General features: G+C 43.3%; 1 protein-coding gene across 2 annotated transcripts in view; it reads right to left on the bottom strand.

Annotated features, from left to right (window-relative positions):
- TMEM248 (transmembrane protein 248) overlaps positions 1-15063 on the bottom strand; it is a 46188-nt gene that overhangs the window by 25920 nt on the left and 5205 nt on the right. The gene's annotated exons all lie outside the window — the stretch shown is intronic.

Below are 15063 nucleotides of genomic sequence, written 5' to 3'. Positions count from 1 at the left end.
GAGAATATCGGACTTAGAAGACAGAGCACAGGAAAACATACAGAAAAACCAAAGAAAAGAAGAGGAAATATACTGTTTGAGTACTCGTTATAGCATTAAATCTCAATGTACAGCACATTAAGGACAGAGATCCTACATGAGGAGTAAGTGCACAGTGACTCCTGTTGTTGACTTTACAAATTGACACTCCTGTTTATGGCATCAGTAATCTCCCTATGCTCCAGTCATGAGTTTCCAAGGCTATGGAAGCCTTTTGAGTTCACCAACTCTTATCTTATTTAGACAAGGTCATAGTCAAAGTGGAAGTTCTCTCCTCCCTTCAGAGAAAGGTACCTCCTTCTTTGAAGACCTGTTCTTCCACTGGGATCTCACTCACAGAGATCTTTCATTTAGGTTTTTTTTGTTTGTTTGGTTGGTTGGTTTTTTTGCCAGAGTGTCTTGGCTTTCTGTGCCTGAAATACTCTCATGGGCTTTTCAGCCAGATCCGAATGCCTTTAGGGCTGATTCTGAGGCCAGAGTGCTGTTTAGGACATCTGCCATTCTATGAGTCTGCTGTGTATCTCGCTTCCCATGTTGGATCGCTCTCCCCTTTATTTATTCTGTCAGTTAGTATTAGCAGGCAAAAGACTTATTTATGTGATCCCTTTGACTCTTAGTCCTTTCATTATGATCAATTGTGAACTGAAATTTATCACTGGGACTAGTGAGATGGCATTGGTACATGCCACCTTGATGGGATTGAATTGGAATCCCCTGGTATGTTTCTAATTCTACCATTTGGGGCAAGTCAGCTTGAGCATGTCCCAAATCATACATCTCTTCCCTCTCTTATTCCCACTCTTATGTTTAACAGGGATCACATTTCAGTTAAATTTCAACACTTAAGAATAACTGTGTATTAATTACAGAATTAAACCAGTGGTATTAAGTAGAACAGACAAAAAAAATACTAAGAGGGATAATGTATTAAGTTGTTCATTAACAGTCAGGGCTATGCTGATCAAGTCACCGTTTCTCATAGTGTCCATTTCACTTCAACAGGTTTCCTTTTTGGTGTTCAGTCAGTTGTCACCGATCAGGGAGAACATATGGTATTTGTCCCTTTGGGACTGGCTTATTTCACTCAGCATGATGTGTTCCAGATTCCTCCATTTTGTTGCAAATGACTGGATTTCATTGTTTTTTACTGCGGTATAGTATTCTAAAGAGTACATATCCCATAATTTCTTTATCCAGTCTACCGTTGATGGGCATTTAGGTTGGTTCCAGGTCTTGGCTATTGTAAATTGTGCTGCAATAAACATTAGGGTGCAGACCACTTTTTTGTTAGCCAATTTAAGTTCCTTTGGGTAAATTCCAAGGAGTGGGCTGGCTGGGTCAAATGGTAGGGTTGTCTTCAGGTTTCTGAGGAATCTCCAGACTGACTTCCATAGTGGCTTGACCAGTTTGCATTCCCACCAACAGTGGGTTAGTGTCCCTTTTTCCCCACATCCTCGCCAGCATGTGTTATTGGTAGATTTCTGTATGTGAGCCATTCTAACCAGGGTGAGGTGAAACCTCATTGTGGTTTTGATTTGCATTTCCCTTGCTTTATGACCTAGTATGTGGTCAATCCTAGAGAAGGTTCCATGCACTGCTGAGAAGAATGTAAAGTCTTTAGATGTAGGATTGAAAGTTCTGTAGATTTCTGTTAGATCCATTTGGGCAATAGTGTCGATTAAACCTGCTGTTTCCTTGTTGATCTTCTGTCCGGGTGATCTGTCTATTCCTGAGAGTGGAGTATTGAAGTCCCCCAGTAATATTGTATTGGAATCTAACTCTCCCTTTAATTCCCTTAACATATCTTTTAAATAGACCGGTGCCCTGTAATTAGGTGCATATACATTTATAATAGTTACATCTTCATGTTGAATTGAACCCTTAATCATTTTATAGTGCCCCTCTTTGTCTCTCTTAACAGTTTTTGTATTAAAGTTTATTTTGTCTGACATTAATACGGCTACACCTGCTTTTTTTTGGTTTCTCTTGGCATGCAATATCTTTTTCCAACCTTTCACTTTCAGTCTGCATGCATCTTTGTTAGAGAGATGTGTTTCTTGTAGGCAACAAATAGTTGGGTTTTGTTCCTTAAGCCAATCAGCCATTCGGTGTCTTTTAACTGGAGACTTAAGTCTATTAACATTTAATGTGACTATTGATACATAGTGACTTTGCCCTGCATTTTCCCGGAGATATTTTCTAGTATATGCTTTGAGCTTCCCATGCTCTTGTAATGGTCGGTTTTCTTCCTCTACCTTCTTTCATATTGATGGCCGTGTTTCTGTGTTTCTGAGTGTAGCACATCTTTAAGTATCTTTTGCAGGGCCGGACGAGTGGCAGCAAAGTCTTTCAATTTCTGTTTGCTATGAAAGGTCTTTATTTCACCTTCATTCACAAATGAGAGCTTAGCAGGATATAATATTCTGGGCTGGCAATTTTTCTCTCTTAGCACCTGTGCTATGTCTCGCCATTCCCTCCTAGCCTGTAGTGTTTCTGATGAGAAGTCTGCTGTGAGGCTGATTGGAGATCCTCTGAGAGTAATCTGACGTTTCTCTCTTGCACATTGCATGTTTCACTGTGGTGAGTTTAATTACAATGTGTTGTGGTGAGGATCTCTTTTGGTCATGTGTATTGGGGGTTCTATAAGCTTCCTGTACTAGGATGTCTCTGACCTTCTCCAAACCCAGAAAGTTCTCTGCTAGTATCTCACTAAAAAGGCCTTCTAATGCTTTCTCTCTCTCCATGCCTTCAGGAACTCCATGAACTCGAATGTTGGTTTTTGTAATACTATCCTGTAGATTCCCAACAATATTTTTTAGATTTCTAATTTCCTCTTCTTTTCTTTGGTTTGACTGCATGTTTTCCTGTGCTCTGTCTTCTAAGTCCGATATTCTCTCTTCTGTTTCACTGACTCTGTTTTTTACACTTTCTAATGTGTTTGTCATTTGATCTATTGAGCTCTTCATTTCATTTTGATTTCTCTTCACTATCACACTTTCCTGTTCTACTAGTTTGTGCGTTTCATTTTGATTCTTCCTTAAAATTTCATTTTCACGAGAGAGATTTTCAATCCTGTCCAATAAGGATTTCTGTAGTTCAAGGATTTGCTTTTGAAAACTTCTAAATGTTCTTATCATAAATTTTTTGAAATCCGTATCTTGCATTTCTTCTATCTCATCATCTTCATAATCTTGGCTTGGGGTGTTTTGTTTCCTTGGAGGCGTCATAGTGTCATCGTTGATCTTGTTCCCTCGATTTTTGTGTTTGTTGCTTGGCATTGTTAATTCTTCTTCCCTCACTGTGAGGTTTTTTTTTTTTTTTTATACTATGTCTGTGTTAAGTGGACTGCCTGCTGTTGGAGGAGCCTTGGAGGCTTGAGATGGGTGTGGCCTGAGAGCTCTGCTTGGTTCTTCCGGGTTATGGGTGTGCAAAGGTGACACCCTCAGTTTATGCATGGTAAATATCTGTCTCTCTCTCTCTCTCTTTATTTTATTTTATTTTATTTTATTTTTTTATTCATGAGGTAAGTAATACCGCATGGCTGAGCAGAACTGATGGTATTTAGCTTCTGATCTCTGGCTTCTACCCAAAGAGTCTGTGCCGGCTCAGTTTCTCCTGTGGACTCCCACTGGGTTGCCTAGGCTACTGAATTGTTAAGCCTCAGTTCCTTAGCTCTCCCCTTTTGTTATGTATATCCCGAGTGGGACCTGCTCTTTGTCTCTTGCAAACTCTTGCAAGGTTGGCGGAGAGAGAAACTTGTCTGTACCAGTACCCCCCTACACCTTTTTTTTTTCTTCTCTCCTGTAGTCAGTCTGGTGAACTTTCCCGCCTCAAAACCCGCTTCCCTCTAAAATTCTGTCTGCCGTTTCCCTGCCAATGTCTCCGGTTACTGAGCTCACCTCCCCTTCCAGCGCCAATGTGTAGACTCAGAGCCCTGGGAGTCCCTGCTCTCCCTGCTGGTCGTCTGTGTCACATCCACTCCCCTTCCTGCACTGGCGTGCAGACCCTGCGGCTCCCACAGCTCGGCTTCCAAGCAGTGGGCGACCTTGCTCTCCCAGTAGGTCCTCTGAGTCAAAGCCACTAGATCCGGAAGAGTTTCCTCTGCAATTTTTTTCCTGATCCTTTTTCTGAGGCTACCGTAACTCCACTTTTATTAAACTAAATTTTCCCGGACTATCGGTGCATGCCCTCACTATTCCGCCATCTTGGCTCCGCCCCCCACATTACCTAGTATCATAAATTTTGTGTTCACTTGTCTCCACTTTCCAGAACAACGTAAATAAGATACGCTTATCTATTTCTTGGGAGTCTGATAGACCATGGCCAGAAAACCATCTAGGTATGCCAAGTTTTTGTTTGATTTTATATTTTGGTGGGTTAATCTTAGCTACTTATCAATGTTTTTTTTAACAGTTTCAAGTCTGTTTTTAATTTCTGTTGAGTCAGTTTTGATAAGATGTATTATTCTAGGAAATCGTCCATTTTACATTGGTTTTTAAACTCTGGGAACACGGTATTATTTTGTGATTTGTCCCATTTTAATCCACTTGTACTTGTGTTCTTTTTCATTACAGATGTGGGTATGTTTGCCTTGTCTTTTTAATCAATCTTGCCAGAGCTCTACTGTACTCATTGTTTCAAAAAAAACCAGTATTTGGCTTTGCAGATTTTATCTACATTCACCTTTGTTTTCTAATTTCAGTAATTCCTACACATCATCTTCATCTGCTGGAATCTGACTTAGCTCATGTTTTTAATTTTCTGTTTTAACATTTACATTTAGAATATAAACTCCCCTCAACATATTCCTCCTTTTGTTGCGCTCTTTTCCCTAATTCATCAGCAAATCTCGCCAATTTTCTTTCTAAAGCACATCTCAGACCTACCTTCTGCCCAGCTTCTGGTTCAGATGACACAGATTAATCACTGTATCAGCCCTCTACAGCTCAGACCTCTACATCCAAGAGTCACTTGCATCTCTCTACACCCTCAGATCCAAAACTGAACTCACCAGTTTTCCTATCAGTTCCACCTGACTCTTCCCTCTGTATTTCCCCACCTCCATACAGAACTTGGGGGAAACATTCTGAACATCTTCTGCCTTGCTCACCATAGCCAAGCAAGTACTAAGTGCCAAAGACTGTTTCTTTACCCTCTTACTTCTCTCTGCCTTCCATACCCCTCTGCTACTTGCTCATCACTCCCTTATGACTACTGCCCCAAGCCTCAACTGGATCTTCCCATCAGTTAAATCATTCATCTTCCATGCTGCTGACTTCTGAATGCAAATCCGATCATGCTCTGCTTAACTCTTTCAGAACTCCAAGCTCCTTAGAATAGCAGTCTACCATGAGCTAGGGCCTATCTGCTTCTCAAAGGGCTTGCCCCTACACCCCTACGTCATCTACTTGCAGTGCCCCAAATGTAACAGACATGTCACAGCCTCAAGTCAGAGTCCTCTGGTCCTCCTGACTTTTACAAACCACACCCCACTACCTCACTTCCTACCTTCCAAGATTTGGCTCAGGGGTTACCACCTCTGTGAAACTTCCCCAGATCTTCCCTCCTGTGCCTTGGGAAGAAGTGAACAGGTTTACATTAAAGTCCTCATTATAGTCTCTGCAAAGTTCTCACAGAGCCTGAAATATTCTACTATAGTTGCCTTTATAGATGTACAGACTTCAAAAAGTTCATACACAAACAAAATCAACTTTATTTTTCTATGAACTTTTAAAGTACCCTCTTATGTCGACCTTCTCAACCAAGCTATAAACTACTCTAAAGGGCAGATACTTGCATCTAACTTGCCTCTAATTTCCAATATCTAAACACAAAATATGTGATTTTCAAATGTAAGCTCATTAAATTAATCAAATGAGTCCAAGTTTAAATCATAAACTAAAGAACAATCTAGAAATGATTCCAGTTGAGATTAATAAGATTCAGAAACAAAAACATCAACAGTAAATCATTATTAAAAAAAAAAATTGTCGGGGGCCAGTGCCGTGGATTGCTTGGTTAACCCTCCGCCTGCGGCACCAGCATCCCATATGGGCACCAGGTTCTAGCCCCAGCTGCTCCTCTTCCAGTCCAGCTCTCTGCTGTGGCCCAGGAGGGAAGTGGAGGATGGTCCAAGTGTTTGGGCCCCTGCACCCGCATGGGAGACCAGGAGGAAGCACCTAGCTCCTGGCTTTGGATCAGCACAGCGCCAGCCATAGCGGCCATTTGGGGGGTGAACCAATGGAAGGAAGACCTTTCTCTCTGTCTCACTAACTCTACCTGTCAAATAAAATTAAAAATAATTTTAAAAACTTGTCAACAAAATTTGTCTATAAAAATAAATTGGATCAGTCACCACCTAGAACTACAATTATAAACCATTCAGAAAAATGATAAGATATATGCATCAAAGTTCACTTCTAGAGAGAACTATCATTCATTAAAACCATGTCACAGGACTGGCGCTGTGGCATAGGAGTATATGTAGTGCCAGCATCCAATATGGGCGCCAGTTCGAGACCCAGCTCCTCCACTTCAATCCAGCTCTCTGCTATGGCCTGGGAAAGCAGCAGCAGATGGTCTAAGTCCTTGGACCCCTGCAGCCACGTGGGAAACCAGAAGAAGCTCCTAACTCCTGGCTTCGGATCAGCCCAGCTCCAGCCATTGCAGCCAATTGGGGAGTGAACCACTGGGTGGAAGACCTCTCTCTCTCTCTCTCTACCTCTCCTTCTCTCTCTGTTTAACTCTGATTTTCAAATAAATAAATCTTTAAAAAAATAAATAAAACCATATCACATCAGAATATAAATGCCTAGTTATATCAAAATAAATACCCACAATTTAGCAAATACTGTCAACATAAACCAACTTAATTTAGGAAAACGTCCAGAGTAGACCAACAACTATAATCACTATAAAAGTATTTTAAATACAACTATTAAGAGTTCAAATATTAAGACCTAACTGGTGAGACCCCAGTGGAAAGAAGTGGTCATCAAAGAAGGGTGTACCTTTCTCTGAAAGGAGAAGAGAACTTCCACTTTGCTTATGACTTTGTCTAAATACTGAAGGACTTTATGGATTCAAAAGGCTTCCATGGCCTAGGCAGCTCAAATCAAGCACCTCAGGTGATCACTGATGTCATACACCAGAGTGTTGTTAAATTAACAACTAGAGTCACTGTGCACTAACTTACCACGCAGGACCTCTGTCCTCAAAGAGTTGTATTATAATTATGTCTAAATGTTCCCAAAGGATATATCATTCTTGGGTGCTTCTTTAAAGTTAATTAAGTTTCTTTTAAAAAAATGAAATTAAAAAAAAGGAGTTCATATATTTCACAAATTTGAAATTTCCTTTCTAACATGCCAAGTATTTTCATATAGGGAATTAATCAAAGTTAAATGAATTTATTTCCTCTGTAAAGAGTTATGAGAAAGCTTCTATAATCTTTTCAATAAAACTGTTATGTTTCATTAAAGAATAAATTAAGCTCTGTTTGGGGTAAAAAGAAAAAGGGAGAAAGCATTCATGCCAGCTCCAATTATGGTATTCACCACCATGGAAACAGAAATGACCAGGCTAGAAGCTGCCTCGGAAAATCCAGGGATTCAAGGTACACAGACCACGACCAAAAGGCAATTTCACAAGCATGTGAAAGCATGGGATTAAAGTCCATAAACACAGTTCAGGGCCAATGCTAAACATCCGGCAGTGGTTTAAGTACACAAAAGGCAAAACCAAGATGGTCCCAAAGATGTTTCAATAGACCTACAATTTATCAGAACACAACTGCTTAAACGAATGCTGGGTGGAGGGTGGGGAGGGCACAGGTGATGGCTCAAGTACTTGCCTCCCTACCACCCATATCGGAGATCCAGACTAAGTTCTGGGCTCCTGGCTTTAGCCTAGCCCAGCCCCAGCTATTGTGAGCATTTGGGAGATGAAGGATGGAGTATTTCTCTCTATCTCTCTGCCTTTCAAATAAATTTTTTTATTGAAAGGCAAAGTTAGAGAGAGAGAGAGAGAGAGAGAGAGAGAGAGAGAGAGAGAGAGATTGATTCTCCATCGGCTGGTTCATTCCCACAGTGGCCAGAGCCAAACCAGACCAAATCCAGGAGCTTCATCCTGTCTCCCAAGGGAACTGCAGGGGCCCAAGGACTTGGGCCATCTTCCACTGCTTTCTCGGGTGCATAAGCAGGGAACTGGAACAGAAGTGGAGCAGCCAGGAACAGGGGCCCATATGGGCTGCCAGCATCATAGAAGGCAGCTTAACCTACTATGTCACAACATTGTTACCATCAAATAAATTAAGAAAAAAAAAGTTTAAAGAAATGTTTTAAGGGAAGAGTTGTTACAAACTTTTTGAAAACCAAATTGACCATACATATCAATAGAATACTATTCTTAGAAACTAACCTGAAACACTCATCACTGAAAAGAGATTTACCCGAACAGTTACACCAGACATGATCAGAGCAGGAAAAAATGGAAAACTAGATGTCAAACAAAAGCAGGGCACTGTTCAAATAAAATGACACCTCCCCAGTAGGAACAAAATGCAGCCATTAAAAACAGGATCTAAAATAACGTAAGAGGTGGATGTTTGCTCTAACAGTTAAGACCCACATTAGAGTGCCTGGGTTCTACTCCCAGCTCTCAATTTCCTCATCCTGCCAATGCAGACACTGAGATGGTCAAGTAAGGGGTCCCTGCCACCTAGGCGGGAAACCCAGACTGAGATTCAGCCCCTTGGCTTTGGCCCAGCCAATCCTGGCCACTATGGGCATTTGGGGAGTGAACTAGGAGACAGGAGCTCTCTGTTTCTGTCAAATAATCATTCCCCCCAATCCTGCCCCCAGCTTTTTGACTAACAATCCTCTCTTGGTACCCAGAGGGGACTGGTTTCAGGACACTCCTCACACATATCCCTAAAGATATCAAAATCCAAAAATACTCAAATCCCTTATTTAAAATGGCATCTGGCCTATACACATCCTCCCATATATTTTAAATCATCTTGAGATTACTTATAATACCTAATACAATATAAATGCTATGTAAATGGTTGTTATACTACATTTTTAAGGAAGGGGGAAGGAAGGCTGTATATGTTCTGTAGAGACCCAAGCTTTTTTTTTTTAATAAAGATTTAATTAATCTATTTATATGAAAGGCAGAGTGACAGAGAGAGAGAGAGAGAGTCCATCTGCAGGGTCACTCTACAAATGTTCACAATGATCAAGGCTAGGCAAGGTCAAAGCCAGAAACTCCATCCAGGTCCCCCATGTGGGTGATAGGGACCCAAGAACTTGAGTCATCATCTGTGCCTCTCAGGAGCTTTAGTAGGAAGTTGGATCAGAAGTAGAGTAGCCAAGATTTGATCCCAAGCAGGATGCAGGTGTCCCAAGTGGCATTTTAACCAACTGCACCACAATTCCCACCCAGATCCAAGTTCTTAAAAAATATTTTCGACCCAGATGGTTGAATATACAACTATAGGACCTATAGCTATGTAGAGGTGACTCTATACAAAATTAAACTATTTCAAGGTAAGTATGAGAGAGAGAGGGAAAGTACTTACATAGCTATATATATATATACATATATATATAGTCAAATGTAAACAGTGGCTATCTCTATCTGGTGAGATTATAGATAGACAGATAGATATTTTTTAAGATTATTTTATTTGAAGGAGTCACAGAGAGAGGGAGAAAAGGAGAGGGAGGAACAGAAGGAAAGAGAGAGGAGAGAGATCTTCCATACACTGGTAGATTCCCCAAATGGCCCAAGCTGAAGCCAGGAACTTGGAACTCCATCCTAGTCTCCCACTAAGCTGGCAGGGACTCAGGTACTTGGGTCATCTTCCACTGCTTTCCAAGGTACATACTAGGAAGCAGGACTGGAAGCAGAGCAGCCAGGACTCAAACTGGAACTCCAACATGAGATGCCAGCACTGCAGGCAGTAGCTTAATCTGCTACACCACAATACCAGCCCAGTTTTTCTTCTTTCTTTAAAATCTCTATAATGAATATGTACTTCCTTTCTAGTAATTTTAACAATAAAGTATATAAATATAAATAATCCCCAAATTATAGTACCGGTCTGGTGGTCAAAATAAAACTTCATAAAATTTTAATTGTTTATTTTCTCCATTAACAGAGGTGCTACATAGGGAAAAACAGGACTTAACAGTGATTTCTTAAATCAAAGTACAGAAAAAGAAAACAGAAACGAGGCCCATCCTGCAAACTGTTCTGGACCTAAGGAAGGTAATCCTGAATTTGCAGCAATCTGTACTTAGGGAGCTCTGTGAGAAACCCAACAGCACAATGGGAAAGCACATTTAGAGCTCCTCCAGATGGCTGGGCATGGTGCTCCCAGGGCGGGAGGTGCACAGTGTTCTCAGGCAGGTGTGGCCTCTTCCACTGGGTGGAGGAAGAGAGGCCAGTGGAACTCAAAGGGCACCCAGGATGGGAAGGTGTCTTGCAAGGCAGGGAGAAGTTCCGGACAAATAAATGAAGAGTATGAGAAGAAAGGATTCCTGCCTCTCTCTGTTCTTTTAAAAGTACTCAGGGTGGGTAGCACTGTGGCACAGGGGGTCCAGCTGCAGCTTGGGACTTGAGTCTCACCTCTGCTTCTGGTCCAGCTTCCTCCTAATGCACTCCCTGGGAAGCAGCAAGTAATGGCTCAAATACTCAAGTACATAGGTCCCCTGCCACCCATGTGTGAGACCCAGATAGAGTTCTGGGCTCCTAGCTTTGACCTGGCCCAGCCCTGGCTCTTGAGGACATCTGAGGAGTGAAACAGAGGATGGAAGATATCCCTGACTCTCCACCCCACCCCCTGCCTTTCAAATAAAATAAAATAAAACAATTCTTTAAAAGTATTCATGGGAAGCTTGAGCTCTGCACCATCCTCCATCTGTAAGATCACAGGTATCTCCTGAACTGTACTCTTGCAGGAAAAAAATCATACGATAAGGAAGTAAGAACAGGAGGAGGGCACTGGGGCATCAGTGAATACCACTAGTCCAGAAAAAAGGAAAAGGGCTTAAAGGCTGACTTCTTACCATGTGAGGAAACAAGACACAGCTGTCAGGAGGAAAGACCCTAGCAAAAATGGACACACCCCCCTCCAGGGACCAACAAAAGCAAAACAACATAATTTTACAACTTGACTATTTTATTAGAAAAAGAAGTAGGCCGGCGCCGCGGCTCACTAGGCTAATCCTCCGCCTAGCGGCGCCGGCACACCGGGTTCTAGTCCCGGTCGGGGCGCCGGATTCTGTCCCGGTTGCCCCTCTTCCAGGCCAGCTCTCTGCTGTGGCCAGGGAGTGCAGTGGAGGATGGCCCAGGTGCTTGGGCCCTGCACCCCATGGGAGACCAGGAGAAGCACCTGGCTCCTGGCTCCTGCCATCGGATCAGCGCGGTGCGCCGGCCGCAGTGCGCCGGCCGCGGCGGCCATTGGAGGGTGAACCAACGGCAAAGGAAGACCTTTCTCTCTGTCTCTCTCTCTCTCACTGTCCACTCTGCCTGTCAAAAAATAAAAAAATAAAGAAAAAAAAAAGAAAAGAAAAAGAAGTAAATTAGTATGCACTATGCCGGGTACATGGGGTCTTTCATAATTTCTCTCCCTGTCTCCAAAGTCCATGTACTTTATTTATTTATTTGGAAGGCAGAGTGAGAGTGAGAGAGAGAGAGAAAGGTCTTCCATCTGCTGGTACACTCCCAAAATGGTCACAACGGCCGGAGCTGGGCCAATCCGAAGCCAGGAGCTTTTTCCAGGTCTCACATGTGGGTGCAAGGGCCCAAGGACTTGGGCCATCCTCCACTGCTTTCCCAGGCCATAGCAGAGAGCTGGATTAGAAGTGGAGCAGGTGGGACTCGAACTGGCACCCATATGGGATGCCGGCACTGCAGGCAGCAGCTTTACTCGCTATGCCACAGCACCAGCCCCAGTCCACGTACTTTAAAGCAGACTACATGGCTAGTTGTCCAAGTTTAAAACTAATTTTATTCTCATTTCAAGCTAGCTTTACTCTAAACTAGTTTTAAACTAAGGTCTTCGGACTGGAGCGGGATTCCACAACTGACTTTTTTTTTTAAGGAATTCTTTTATTTATTTGAAAGACAGAGTTACAGAGAGAGGTAGAGCCAGAGAGAGAGAGAGGTCTTCCATTCCACTGGTTCACTCCCCAAATAATGGCAACAGCCAGAGCTGAGCTGACCGGAAGCCAGGAGCCAGGAGCTTCTTCCAGGTCTCCCACGCGGGTTCAGGGGTCCGAGGAGTTGGGCCATCTTCCACAGCTTTCCCAGGCCACAGCAGAGAGCAGGATCGGAAGAGGAGCAGCTGGGACAAGAACCGGCGCCTATATGGGATGCCAGCACTGCAGGCTGGGGTTTCAACATACTGCAACACACAGCACCAGCCCCCTTAAATAGTTTCATTATGTAACCTAATTTATTTTCATTTAAAGTATATTAAACCACTACCTATGACCCAGACCAAAAAGTGCACCTCACAGGCTGAACAAAATCCCCATTCAGCTTTATACTTTCCAGTTTACACTAAATGGGAAATTCTTTAAAAGTCTCCTATAAAGCCAGAGCTGAGAGAGTCTGGGGTCAGCGAGGAAGAGGGGGAGCAAAGCACGCCCAAACTAGTTCTATGCTAAAGAGAGAATGGCAGGAATTCCTGCCTTGCTGTAGGAGAGACTCATTTTAGTGTAAAATTTAAAGTAGCACTTCTCACATATTCTGCAAAGTTGGAGACATCTGAAGGACGTTAAGGCCAGGGATTGCAAATCCTGAGCCTAATTAAGAACAGAACACAACACAGTGACAGATTATTTAAGCCTTGGCAGAGATGAGAATGCCCGCTGGCATGAAAGAAACCATGTGCCTGTTCAAGCATTCAGCCGGCCCTTCCCAAGCACTGAGTAGGGACCATCCTTCCTCCTCCATCACAAAGCAGCAGGCATGGATGGGAGAGACCTTCAGGGAGACAAGTGGGAGGCAAGGCAGACAAAGGAAAACTTCAAGAGCTCTGGAATCTCTGGGATGCTATATTCAGAGTCTAGGTTGTCAGTATCTGGCATGGAGTTAGCACCCTCTTCCAGTCCCTAGGCAGTCCTCATCTGTCACCAGGCCACTCCTTCCTTCTCACTTTCAAAAACTGATGTTCCTCTGAGCTCTGTCTGGTCCTCTCTGTTCAAGGGGCAGCTACTCACTCATGGCTCCATGCCAACTTTGTTCCTCCAGCTCCAAACAGCCACCTCTTGGTGTTCTCTTCTAAATGACTCACAGGCACCGCAAACAAGCAGGACCACAACTTAACACAACTTCTCAGCCCCTCCTTTTAATGAAACAAACAGCCATCTACTTAGTGACCCCTACCCACCATTCATTCCTGCTGTCCTACCAGTTACCAAGTCCTGGCATTTCCACCTCAAAAGCAGCTCTCAGGGTAGGCATCGTTAGGCACCTACATCCCATGCTGGAGAGCCAGTTCAAGTCCCCGCTACTCCATGCTTCTAATCCAGCTTCCCGCTAATGTAGCTGAGAGGCAGCAGACGATGTCCCAAGTACTTGGCTCCCTGCCACCCATGTGGGAGACCCAGATAGAGTTCTAGGCTCCTGGCTTCAGCCTGGCCTGGCTCCAGCTGTTGTGGGGAAACTGGACGAGTGAACCAGCAGATGAAGATTTGTGTCTCCCTCTGTCACTCTGCCTTTAAAAGAAAAAAGAAGCTCTCACTCCATCCCCACTGACACTGCCTGCCTCAGTCAAAGTGAACAATGCCTCTTGCTGATGGGTTCTCATATCTACAATGTTGTTTCTGTAGCCTTCCTACCTCAGACAGTGCCTGCACCCAGGGGGTGCTTAGCAATACTGTCTAACACCATCACTTGCTTTCTTAGAAGTTTTTGCACACAGTAGATGCGGTCCCTACAACATCTGCATTTTACAGATGGAAAATTAAGGCACAAGGAAGTCAGCTAACTTGCCCAGGATCATACAGGAAGTGAACATGGATTCAAATCCAGTAGGCCTCCAGAGCCCATGCATTAACTACCACTGCTACCTAGTAAATGTTACAGGTTTAAACAGCAGCCAATCCACTCAAATGAGATACAAACTGGAGAACATCCATATACTCCTGCAATCAAGACAGCAGTAGGGGAACCAGTGCTGTGGCATAGCAGGTAAAGCTACTGCCTGCAGTGCCAGCATCCCCTATGGGCACTTGTTTGAGTCCTGGCTGCTCCACTTTCTATCCAGTTCTCTGCTATGGCCTGGGAAAGCAGCAGAAGATGGCCCAAGTGCTTGGGGCCCTGCACCCGCATGGGAGACCCAGAGGAAGTTCCTGGCTCATGGCTTCACATCAGCATAGCCCCAGCTGTAGCAGCCATCTGGGGAGTAAGCCAGCAATGGAAGACCTCTCTCTCTCTCTCTCTCTCTCTCTCTCTCTCCCCCTCTCCTCTCTCTGTGTAACTGACTTACAAATAAATAAACACATCTTAAAAAAAAAAAAGACAACAGTAGGAAGCCCCTTTCCCTAGGGTGATAAGAGGCAGATACCAGACTCCAAGGGCTATTCTTAAAAGCTACAACTTAATACGTGCTATAATCCCAGGCACCATGCTAAGTGCTATACATATGTCATATTTTTCATCCTTGTAATACTGCTAGGCAGATAACACCACCCTCATTTTACAAAAGAGGAAAGTGAGTCAAAGAGGTTCAGTAATTGGTACAAATCACACTGCATATAAATGGCAGAGATGGAATAATTCACCTGACCCCAAAAAACATGTCGTCAATCACAACACCAGGGTTGCTAAATGTCAAATTGAAAAAAAAAATTTCACTTGGCACAGATATATAAAGTGTGTTTTAGTCACCAACTTCAATAAAAGCACAATTAAGATCAGGTTTTTGGGGCCAGTTTTCTGGGCACTGGGGCGTATCAAGTAAAGCTGCTGCTTGCAGTGCCAGCATCCCATATGGGTGCCGGTTCG

The sequence above is a fragment of the Oryctolagus cuniculus genome, chromosome 19, assembly GCF_964237555.1.
Source record: "Oryctolagus cuniculus chromosome 19, mOryCun1.1, whole genome shotgun sequence".
NCBI lineage: Eukaryota > Metazoa > Chordata > Mammalia > Lagomorpha > Leporidae > Oryctolagus > Oryctolagus cuniculus.
The sequence above is the reverse complement of the archived record's forward strand: the minus strand, read 5'-3'. Positions and strand labels throughout refer to the sequence as shown.